Source organism: Typopeltis vanoorti, chromosome 21, assembly GCF_054136105.1.
Source record: "Typopeltis vanoorti isolate ZY-2024b chromosome 21, IOZ_Tvanoo_1.0, whole genome shotgun sequence".
In the NCBI taxonomy this organism is placed as follows: domain Eukaryota; kingdom Metazoa; phylum Arthropoda; class Arachnida; order Uropygi; family Thelyphonidae; genus Typopeltis; species Typopeltis vanoorti.
The window spans coordinates 79,771,547-79,784,190 of record NC_143569.1 but is presented as its reverse complement, the minus strand read 5'-3'; the positions used below and the strand labels follow the sequence as shown (position 1 = coordinate 79,784,190).

Below are 12,644 nucleotides of genomic sequence, written 5' to 3'. Positions count from 1 at the left end.
GGAATGGAAGTCAGCAGTGCATGGGAGATAGTTAAGAGGTACCTGGAGGAAACAGTTCAGAGCAAAAGGTTAGAAGGGTTAATTACGAATGAGTTAGATCAATGAGTAGTATTATTAATCAGGAGTTACCAAAAAAGAAAGTGCATTGTGGAGGGCAGTGGCAGCTTGTGGCTTGAAATCATGGGGGTGCTGCAACTTTCGAAATATGCATACACACTGTAAGTACAGTGTATACGTATTTGGATAAAATATCAAAAGTTATGGTAAAAATTAAAAAAAAAAAAAATTAAACATGAAAAAATATTGTTGATTATCGATAAAATTATACACTTTGGTATAATTCAAAATGACTTAAAAATAAAATCCATTATCATAACCCAAATAATGTTCTAAAATAAAAACTATAATAAATGTTATGTCTTTAATTGCAATGTCCAAATATTTAAAGAGATGGAGTAAACATGATAAGCACTACGAATACTTTACTACTGGCACAAACTGCATATAAACAGCAGTGGGACTGCGCGATGGACAGTGCTGCATTATGCTAATAGCTTGCATCTCACTATGCCGTGCATATGCTTGTGTGCATAGCCAATACTAGCAATATGACACTATGTAAACACAGTGGTGCTACCTTCCTTTGCCCTCCTAAGTGCTACAAGATGGATTTTTATTATTTTTTATACAAAATAAGAGAATTGTATAGGATTGTTGATGATAAAATTAAATATTACAAGCAAATATAAATAAATTAATAAATATATTTATATATCGAGAAAAATTGGGGGGTGCTACAGTTCCACAGTGCCTATGCACGAGTGCCCCTGATGAAGGGTATATAAGGAGGAAGGTGACCAGCATGGTAAAGAAGACAAAATCAATTAGAAGAAACTAACCAAACAGTACACAGGAAATCCCAAAGAATTCTTTCAATATGTGACAAGTAAGAGGAAGAATGACTATGGAAGGTTAACTATAACAAGTGCTGATGGCAGGGAGGTTGACTGAATCAGATGAGTTAGTTGAGTTACTGAGTGACCACTTTGCGGGGTGTCATCCAAGTGAGGTAAGTGCTGACATTTTTTTTTATATTTATTCCAAACATGAGTAGATGTGGGTTAAGAAAGAAGAAGCCTATTGACATTCTTCTTAAAGAGGTTGAAGATGTTGGAAACACATCATGAGGGAGGCTGTTCCAGAAGAAGAGGGATGTTGGACAGCAGTTGCTCTGGTTTTAACAGGCCTAACAGCAAGTGGAGGAATGATGTGTTTACCAATTCACTGGTCAAAGTGAGCCTGTAAGGGGAGGGTCATCTATGAGCTGAATTGCTCTTCTCTGGACAGCATCAAAAATTTTTAAGGAGATTTTTAGATGCACTATCCCAGTTGTGTGCATGCAGTATTCTAAGGATGGGCAGATTTGAGATTTATATAGGGTTAGTAGCTGGGTGAGTGTAAAATAGCTTCTTGAGTGGAAAAAAATGCCTAGTTTTTTAGATGCTGAGGAAGGTATTGATGTGATGTATTTGTGCCAAGAGAGGCTGAAGGTAAATGTCAGCCCAAGGAGAGAGAGAAAGAAAGAGCATCCTGTCTTATGATGTGCATATTACTGAGGATTAGGGAAGGTGAGCTGAGATCCTTTTTGTGAGAGAAAAGGCAGGACTGTGTTTTGGTGACTAGGTTATCCTTATCCCATTGAAGGATGGTATGGAGATTGGTGTTTAAGACAGTTCTGGGAACTACATGGTTTGGCAAAGGAGTAGGATGAATGAAGTGCTATTGTTGGAAGCTCATGGATAAGATTTGTAGAGTGATTGAGAGTAGATCATTTACGTATAAGTGAAAGAGGGTAGGAAGGAGAATAGAGTCCTGAGGTACTACTGCATTGGTGGCAAAGCTTGAAGAGAGGGTGCCATCCACTATGACATGCAGTGAATGACCAGAGAGAAAGCTGGCTATCCAGTTACAGACAGTGGCAGGTAGACTGAAGGAAGGAAGTTTGTAAAGGAGGCCTTATGCCAAACACAATTGAAAGCCTTGGAAATGTCAAGGGCAACAGCACATGTTTCTCTGAACATTTCTATGGCACGTATGCAGTGGTGAGTGATGTAAGCCAAGGCCATGGTTCTGAATTGGTGGAATCCATACTGGTGGTTGTTGATTAACTGGTGAACTTGTAGGTAGTGAGGAAGTTAACCATTGATAACTTTCTCCATTATTTTGGAGAGGATTGAGGTGATGGCAATTGGTTGGTAGTTGGACCCTCCCTTTTTGGAATGGGTTGGATATATGTTAGTTTCCATGAGATGGGATAGGTGCCAGCTGAGTATTAAAGATTGAAGAGATGATGGAGGACAGATGTTAGCTCTAGAGCATGTTTAAGTACAATAGGAGAGATGCCATTGTGAAGACAACTTTGTAGTGTTCAGGTTGTTTAATATTCTTCTTACGTCTTTCTGCTGAAAGGCCACAGGCAGCATATGGTGCTCAGTTGCTGCTGTGGAAGGAGGTGATTTGCCTTTGTCATCTATAGAGGAGTTAGAGGAAAAGAGTGAATGCTAGGTCAGCTTTTCTTTGGGTGCTGTAACAGCAGTAGTGCCATATAGATGGGAGTGCAGTTAAGTGGAAGTTATGTTCAATGGTTTTTTGTGAGGGACCAGAAGGCACAGCTACCATTTGGACAAGAGATGAGTTTTCTGCTAGTAGCTTTTATGAAGTTGGATTTGGATTTGAAGATAGTTGATTTACATTTATTGCATGCTTCTGTATAGGCTGAATATGAAGCTTGAGTTCTTGATGCAATTTACCTATGGTAAGCTCAGTTTTTTCTATGACTGTTTTCATACATTTTATGTTGAACCAGGGCTTGGAAAGTGCACAGGAATTTTGAATGGAATGAGGGATGATTTCAGTGACTTGCTCAGTGCAGGTGTTTGGGTCAGAAGAGCAGAAGCAATAGTCATGCCTTGGAAAAGAAGAGTAGTAGTTCAGGACATCATCCCTCTTTGTACCATTGTGGTGCCAGAGGACACGAGATTGGCTGTGGTCAGAGGAGGGGTGTTTTGTAGGACAGGAAACTTGCACTAGATTGCAGTCGGAGTTCCCGAGAGGAGAGGTAACATCTATAGTGTGTCTGGAAGGAGAACCAGTTAATGGAAGGGATTATCTGGAATTTGGGTAGATAGCTGTACAATTTGCATTAGATCATTGCTTATAGCAATGATCTAATGTATGGGTGCATGTTGGTTATGCTCTTGAAAGGAATCACTCACATTGCATAGAGAAGAAAGGGAGAGAGAGATGGTGGCTTGGGGACCTGAAGTAGCAAATGCTATGTTTGGCCTCCAGAGCAGGGAATCTAGAGCAGGGTGGTGGTAGTGGTATTTCACCAAGTGATGAAGGTATTCTACCACCTAGTGGTCTAGTTGGCATTTCCTCCAACTAGGAAGATATCATTTTGCAGCAGAAATGCTCACTGCAAACACCAGGGCTCCTTTTGTGGAAACAGTCTACACAAAAATTGTGCATCCCTGCACATTAGTGGCCCAAATGGGATAGGGACTGATGAGAACAGAAGCAGATGAATTGGCAATCCTTAGGATCACAGAATCTCAATGTAAATATGACCATGAGATTAAATGTGATATCAGTCTTCATTTTAAAGAATGTGACATTGCCTCTGACTTCTTCTTTCCCAGATTCCATCAGGAACATCGGAAGTCTGTAAATGCTTTCCGTCGGTTCCTTATTCTTGCTATTGTTCTTAGTTCAGCAAAAATCTTCTCACATTCTATTAACGTTGATCTCCTCCATGTATTTTTAAGATGGCCACGATTTCTCATTCTTTGTGGATTCCATTTCAGGGCTGTATGACAAATTTCTTCATGATCTTTCCTAAGTGCATGTCCAGTTGCCTCTGACCAGGCTTTTAAGTCTCAGCTCTGCAAAGTGCCAAGAGAGTGGAAAGAAGACAAAATAATTTCTTTGCATAAAAAAACTGTAAGACTGCAGTAGCAAAGTATAGACCAATCCATGTATCAGGAGTGGTGGTAAAATTACTAGAAAAATTGGTTAGAGAGCAAATTCAGGAATTGGTGGTAAGAATGATATCTATGAGGGACAGCATGGCTTTGTGGAGAGCTGGTTATGCCTTAGTAATTTACTAACTTTTTATAATAGTGACTGCTGAGTTGGATAAAGGGAATGGCTACACAATGATTCTGATGGATTTTGTAAAGGCATATGACAAAATACCACATGGATCTCTGTTATAGAAATTAGAATAGGTGGTGATGGATATGACACTAGTTTTATAGGTATGAGGGTGGCTGATGGATAGATACCAAAAAATGGTATATGGGGTAGAATCCAGGAGAAAGTAGATGACTAGTAGTGTGCTACAAGGGTTCTGTGCTAGGACCATTACTGTTTAATTTGTACATAAGTGATATAGAAAATAATCTGAAGAGAAATATTCAGTTGTTTGCTGATGATGAAAAATTGGGTAGAGTAATGTTAATCAAGGCGATGTGGAGAGCTTGCAGAATGATTTAAATGGGCTGCCAGTATGGACAAAATGAGTGTCGGTTTAATTTGCATTTTGGGATAAATAGATTACAAGCAGTGTATCACATTGAAAGAACTGTACTCCAGGAAATAGGACTTAGGAGAATACTATCTAACTATGGTATAAGTTACTGAATGGGAAAAATGTCAGCAATGCATGGGAATCTTTGAAAAAGTGCTTGAATGAGGCGGTATCCGAATGTATCCCTAGTGTTTGAAGAATAAATAGGTTTGGAGTGAAATGGATGTGCAACCTTATTAAGCAAGAGATCCACAAGAAGAAGATGATGTGGAAGGAATATCGTGAGAGGAGTTCTGAAATATATAAAGCTCAGGCCAGAAAAGTTACAAATATTTTGAGGAATGCTAAAACAGAGTATGAAAAGAAATTTGCCATGCAAACTAAAGGCAATCCAAAAGAATTTTATCATTATGCTGAAAGCAAAAGAAAGAATGAATGTAGAAGAATAACTTTATTGAATTCAGTTGGTACTCAAGTGGCGGAAGCTAAGGAGATTGTTCAGTTAATGAGTACTCACTTCGCTAAGATATATCAACCAGGTGTATGTAGTATGGTGCACAGTGCTACTGCTACGTTGGATGAAGAGCTACTAGTGGTTCATGAAAATGAGGTTGAAGAGTTGTTGCATAACCTGGATAAGAATTTTTCTATAGAGAATTCAGCCAAATTAGCTATGCCTTTTACATGTTTGTGTAACTTGAGTCTCAGCTCTGGAATGATACCACAGCAATGGAAGGAATGCACGATAGTTCCTTTGTACATGGGTGGTGCAAAAACTGATGTGTCTAACTACCGACCTATCAGTATTTCTGGTGTGGTTGTGAAGATTTTAGAGAAGTCGGTAAGAACTCGCATACAGAAATGGGTAGACAAACATGCTATACTCTGCAAGGAACAGCAAGGATTTAATAAAAGAAAGACATATTTTAGCAATTTGCTCATATTTTATAACAATGTTATGGCCAAGTTGGATAAAGGGGGATACACTGTGATAATGTTGGATTTTTCTAAGGCATTTGATAGAATACCACACTATCCAGTTATATTCACCAGTTTAGGCTGTTGCATAAACTGGCGAATATGGGATTGGAATATAATCTCTTGATTTGTATCAGGGGATGGTTGACAGACAGATATCAAAAAGTGGTATACAGTGGGTGTGAATATGGCAGATTTAAGGTAACCAGTGATGTACCTCAGGGTTCAGTCCTTGGGCCATTATTGTTCAATCTATACATTAATGACATCAGGCAGGGTCTAACATCAAATATGCAATTGTTTGCCAATAATGCAAAGATAGGCAGGGCAATCAGGGATGCTACTAATATTCAGCAATTACAAAATTATATGAATAGACTGGAAATTTGGGTAAATGAAAATGGCAATCAATTTGATGTTAGTAGGCGTAAAGTTATGCACTTTGGCATGATTAGAATTCCATTGGCATTTCATATTAGCAGGATAATGCTACAAGAAAATAAAGAGGTAAGAGATCTTGGTGTATTGGTGGATAAGAATTTAAAGTTCAAAGGTCACAAATATAACTCAGAGGATAACTGTGATGTTGAAGCGAACCTTGACATGTAAGGATAAGGATGTCATTTTGCCTCTTTATAAGGCTTTGATAAGACCACACCTGAATTATTGTGCGCAGATTTGGTCTCCCAGGTTTCAAGGGGATAAAGAAGCTGTGGCAAAGGGTGCAAAGAAGAGTTACAAAGATTATATCCAGATTATGGGATTTAGATTATGAGAACAGCAGACTCTGGTTAACAGAAGAAAGAGGGAGTGATATGATAGAGGTCTATAAACTTTTGAATGGGTATTATAGGATTTCAACTGATGAAATTTTTTGTTATATGGAAGGTGGGAAGAGAACACAGGGGCATCCATGGAAGTTAAGTTTGTTCACAGTCAATAAAGGAGTAAGAGCTAGATTTTTCTCCCAGAGAGCAGTGAGTGAGTGGAATAATTTGCCCTTAGGGGATAGTGTGTGCATCTAGTGTGAATGAATTTAACGGAAGGTATGACAGCTGGTTTGGGTGAGTTATAGCCTCCTTCGATGAGTCCTTGACTCCTTGGATATCTCAGATAATAATAATAATAATAATAATAATAATTTGGAGCTGGTGGTGAATAGAGAGTTGAAGTTTAGAGAGCATATTGCTAAGGTTGCCATGGTAGCCCATAGGATTACTTGGCTATTGTTATCACTCACAAGTAAAGATATGGATTACTGAGCTCAAGTCTGGTCACCTGGATTTCTTGGGTTCCTCATCTAGGTTCTGCGTTGCTGCTTCCTCATGAAAAGTAGTGGAGAGGATCTAGAGATGAGTGACCAAATGGTGAGTGATGTGTGGAATGCTTCCTTTGAAGATAGATTGAGGGTTTGTGGGCTGCAGAAGTTAGTTTATAGGTGAAAAAGAGGGGATATGATAAAAACATTTCAGTTATTTAAAGACTTTTATAGGATCGATGAAGGGAAATGTTTCAGCTCTTGGCTAGAGGGAGGTGTGGGGAGGAAGAACAAGAGGTCATCCCTGGAAGTTAAGTAAGAGCATGGTTAGTAAGTGGGAGGACTAGATTTTTTTGCTTAGGAAGTGGTGAATGAATGGAATGAGTTGCCAGAGTCAGTTGTGAGTTCCCTCAAGGAGAGGTAAGATAGATATTGTGTGGTTAGTTTAGGTCTTCCATAATGAGACTAGACTCCATGGAGTCTAGTCTCATTATGTGTGATAATAATTATAATAATTATTATTGCATTTAATTTAAATGTAATTTTAATTTAATTTAAATTATATGAAACCTTTTTAATTAATAGAATTTTTAATATATCATATTCTAAACTGTATCAAAAATTTACAAACTAATCTTAAGTCTTAAGATAAGAATATTTATTTATGAACAAAATTCTCTCACATCTCACTAAGAAAATCAAGCAGCCCACTGTGGACCATACTTTGAGAAAGGCTAACTTGAGGTTGCATTTCTATAGCACAATTGTAATGACTACATGATATCAGTCCTTTGTTTGAAAGATCTTCAAATCCCTATTTAAGATTCAAAGAACCTTTGCATTTTAAAATGAAAGTTAGTTAGCTGGCTATGTATGGAAGTAACAGGGTTTTTTCTTCTACAAATCAAACCAGCCAAAGAGCATATGCACATAATAGATGCCCAGCTGACCTTATGGCCTAAGTTGCTTTAATTCTAACCAATTTCAATCTTTACTGAATTTAAAATAAAATTTACTTTAATATTGATAATACATATGAAAGTATTGTATTTACAATGGACACTAATTTTTCTTTCAATCTTATTTTTTTTTATCTTGGTTATTGAATGAAAGTTTTTATTCAACATAGCTAAAATATGCAGTAAATTCCATTTAACTAGAGTTCAGACATTGTATCATTTTCATTAAATAATTAGGCCAATGGCACTTAGTTCCTTAGCAACTTTGGTACATGTGGCAAAATCTCTCCAGACTTACTGCCTAGTTGAATTAAGAGTACCGAATATTCCAAATACATCTATTTCATTCACTTGCACTCCCTTTATTCATTTCTTTTAGGGAAAAAACTTTTTCCAGCAGAATGAAATATCTTGATTGATGCAGATGATATAGTCACTTAACTATCTACTCCATCTACAAAGATCATCCTTTTGTAATCAGTTCTTTTTCTTATTTGCCACATAACAAAAAACTTCTTAGGATTTTTTGTGGGCTTGCAGTGCTAGTGTCTTCTCATATCTCAGTTTCCTTTTCCCTGTTATATTTATCACTTTTATAGCTTGTGCCGTGTACTCTTCATGCAACTGATCTCTACCTCTCTCTTTATACTTTTGCTGTAACCTCTTCTGCAATTCCTGCTGATCTTCCTACTTGTTAATTTCACTCCAGACTTAGTTTTTGTTTCGTTATGGATATGCAGTAATTATATATATATTGATTACATATACTTTCACACTGACGAGAGCCACTGACATAATTATTATATACATAATTTCATTCTAATGGGTTTCAAAGATATTCACTGGTTCTTTTGAATTCAAACAGTGTGTTCTCCTACATATAAGGCTGTGACTGATATTGTACTGTAAACTGACTTGTGTTCCTTTTTTGAATGTAGTTTTACCACTTCTTGGCATTTTCTCTGAATATCCTGTGAAATATAAGAGCTAATAAATTTCAATTGTTATGCGCAAATCTACTATTCATATTTTTAGAATGTAAAGTGGAGGGTTGCTCTACTAGGGAATGTACAGATGAAGAACATGAGATGTTGAGGCAAATTAGTTTAGCTACTCCAATAAAGGCAATCATTTTCAGAGATTTCTACTATGGATATACAGAGTGAATCAGCATTCTGGATTTCCTGAGGAACAATTACCACTGGCAGCATATGAAGAAGAGAATGTGAGGATCAAGAGTTTTAGATCTGGTCATAACATCACATGTGGCTATATATGAGATGCTATCTCTATCTTCTAATTGGTGAATGCAATCATGTGACTTTGGGAAATGAACAGGCATATTCATCAGTTCATCTTCCCAAGGGAAATGAGCCCCATGTCTCGAGAGGACATCAAATCAAAGGCAAGTTATTATGGTAGACTTTATTAACCATCTAGGCATTATATTATGAATCAAAAACATGAAGGAGGAAAGAGGAAAAGAATATATGAGAGCTAAAATTATTTCATAGCATATAGCATCTCATATACAGCGACATGTGATGTTATGACCACATCTAAAACTCTTGATCCTCACATTCTCTTCTTCATATGCTGCCACTGGTAATTGTTCCTCAGGAAATCCAAAATGCTGATTCACTCTGTATATCCATAGTAGAAATCTCTGAAAATGATTGCCTCTATTGGAGTAGCTAAACTAATTTGCCTCAACATCTCATGTTCTTCATCTCTACATTCCCTAGTAGAGCAACCCTCCACTTTACATTCTAAAAATATGAATAGTAGATTTGCGCATAACAATTGAAATTTATTAGCTCTTATATTTCACAGGATATTCAGAGAAAATGCCAAGAAGTGGTAAAACTACATTCAAAAAAGGAACACAAGTCACATGTTTACAGTACAATATCATTCACAGCCTTATATGTAGGAGAACACACACTGTTTGAATTCAAAAGAACCAGTGGATATTACTAATTATATGAAGAGCCAAAGGCTTTAATTCGGCAACATGAACTTATTTAAGTTAAGTGATATTACATCCCATATTGTTTCTTAGCTGAATAAGAAACTCAAAGAGTTTCATGCTGAACATAGAAACTATATAAAGTTCGGCGATTCCAACATAAGCAAATACCTGGATAGTGCAGCAACTGACCCATTTGGTAGTGCAAACTGAGGCAACTCATAGTAAGGGTGGAGCAAGCTCCGATCACTATTTTGGTATTTACCCATAATGTGAACTTATCTCCTAGGAGCTGTATTACTGTTCTACATTATGAGAGACGGTCACTACCCAGACTATTTTCAACCTTTATTGAGGTCTCATCAGTGAGTAGGTAGACCTAGTTTATACCAAGCTTGTAGCAAACAGAACTTACATCCCTTATATGAGAATTGCCAAGAAGATGTCCTAAATAATTACTAATTATATGAAGAGCTAAAGGCTCAGTTCGGTGACATGAACTTATTTAAGTTAAGGGATATTACATCCCATATTGTTTCTTAGCCGAATAAGAAACTCAAAGAGTTTCATGCCGAATATAGAAACTATATAAAGTTCAGCGATTCCAAGCATAAGCAAATACCTGGATAGTGCAGCACCTGACCCATTTGGTAGTGCAAACTGAGGCAACTCATAATAAGGGTAGAGCAAGTTCTGATCACTATTCTTGGTATTTACCCATAATATGAACTTAGCTCCTAGGAGCTGTATTACTGTTCTACATTATTCGGCTAAGAAGCAATATGGGATGTAATATCCCTTAACTTAAATAAGTTCATGTCGCGAAAAAATTGAAGCCTTTGGCTCTTCATATAATTAGTAATTATTTAGGACACCTTCTTGGCAATTCTCATATATGGGATGTAAGTTCTGTTCGCTACAAACTTGGCATAAACTAGGTCTACCTACTCACTGATGAGACCTCAATGAGGGTTGAAACCGGTCTGGCAATGCTGTAGCCAATGAAGTTGAACTGAGGCTTGGCTATTGCTAATATGAGTACGCTCTCTTAAGGTTTTTGCCTTAAGGGAGCAATTTGAGTCTCCAAGGAAAGTGTTTTCTGGTACGGCCCGGTGAGGGGCTTTGTCGGTGAATGCTTTTCTCCGGAACATGAGCGGTTCTGCTCGGTGCTGGGTGGAAGGCCATCACTGAGTGGAGACAACACTGAGATGGACGGTCTTTCGCCCACTATTGAGTGGCCTAGGGATCGTCCGAATTTTTAGAGACGACTATACTTATTCATAAGGTTGAAACCGGTCTGGGTAGTGACCTTCTCTCATAATGTAGAATAGTAATACAGCTCCTAGGAGCTAAGTTCACATTATGGGTAAATACCAAGAATAGTGATCGGAACTTGCTCCACCCTTACTATGAGTTGCCTCAGTTTGCACTACCAAATGGGTCAGGTGCTGCACTATCCAGGTATTTGATTATGCTTGGAATCGCTGAACTTTATATAGTTTCTATATTCGGCATGAAACTCTTTGAGCTCTTATTTGGCTAAGAAACAATATGGGATGTAATATCCCTTAACTTAAATAAGTTCATGTTGCCGAATTGAAGCCTTTGGCTCTTCATATAATTAGTAATTATTTAGGACACCTTCTTGGCAATTCTCATATAAGGGATGTAAGTTCTGTTTGCTACAAACTTAGCATAAACTAGATCTACCTACTCACTGATGAGACCTCAATGAAGGTTGAAACCGGTCTGGGTAGTGACCTTCTCCCATTATGTAGAACAGTAATACAGCTCCTAGGAGATAAGTTCACATTATGGGTAAATACCAAGAATAGTGATCAGAGCTTTCTCCACTCTTACTATGAGTTGCCTCAGTTTGCACTATCCAGGTATTTGCTTACGCTTGGAATCGCCGAACTTTATATAGTTTCTATATTCGGCATGAAACTCTTTGAGTTTCTTATTCGGCTAAGAAACAATATGGGATGTAATATCCCTTAACTTAAATAAGTTCATATCGCCCAACTGAAGCCTTTGGCTCTTCATATAATTAGTAATTATTTAGGACATCTTCTTGGCAATTCTCATATAAGGGATGTGAGTTCTGTTTGCTACAAGCATGGCATAAACTAGGTCTATCTACTCACTGATGAGACCTCAATAAAGGTTGAAAATAGTCTGGGTAGTGACCTTCTCTCATAATGTAGAACAGTAATACAGCTCCTAGGAGCTAAGTTCACATTATGGGTAAATACCAAGAATAGTGATCGGATCTTGCTCCACACTTACTATGAGTTGCCTCAGTTTGCACTACCAAATGGGTCAGTTGCTGCACTATCCAGGTATTTGCTTATGTTGGAATCGCCGAACTTTATATAGTTTCTATATTCGGCATGAAACTCTTTGAGTTTCTTATTCAGCTAAGAAACAATATGGGATGTAATATCCCTTAACTTAAATAAAAAAACCAGTGAATATCTTTGAAACCCATTAGAATGAAATTATGTATATAATAATTATGTCAGTGTGAAAGTATATGAAATCAATATATAAATAATTATATATTGACAATATATGGTGATAGCTTCCCAGAATTTTGGTATTCAGTTCCCCATGTTGGTATTCAGTTTGCCACTGTATTTTAAAAAAGTTACTGTTTTGAGCTGTCCATCTTCCATTCTTTCTATGTGTCCAAAGTATTTTAACTTTCTTCTGATAATGCACTTAAGAAACTGCTAATTGTTTCTAGGACTTATCCAGTCCTCAATAGTTTCCACATCTCCAAAGCTATGCTTTTCCTTTCAGATTTCTTTAGGTTTCAAGTTTCACATCCATAGGTAGCTACTGAAAAAAGAGCTGCATTTAGAATCCAAAGCATTGTTCCTGTAG

General features: G+C 37.3%; 1 protein-coding gene and 1 pseudogene across 2 annotated transcripts in view; both read left to right on the top strand.

Moving 5' to 3' along the window:
- LOC150095025 (N-acetylglucosamine-1-phosphotransferase subunit gamma-like) overlaps positions 1-12,644 on the top strand; it is a 149,636-nt gene that overhangs the window by 80,780 nt on the left and 56,212 nt on the right. The gene's annotated exons all lie outside the window — the stretch shown is intronic.
- Positions 10,732-10,847, top strand: LOC150095026 (U4 spliceosomal RNA; annotated as a pseudogene).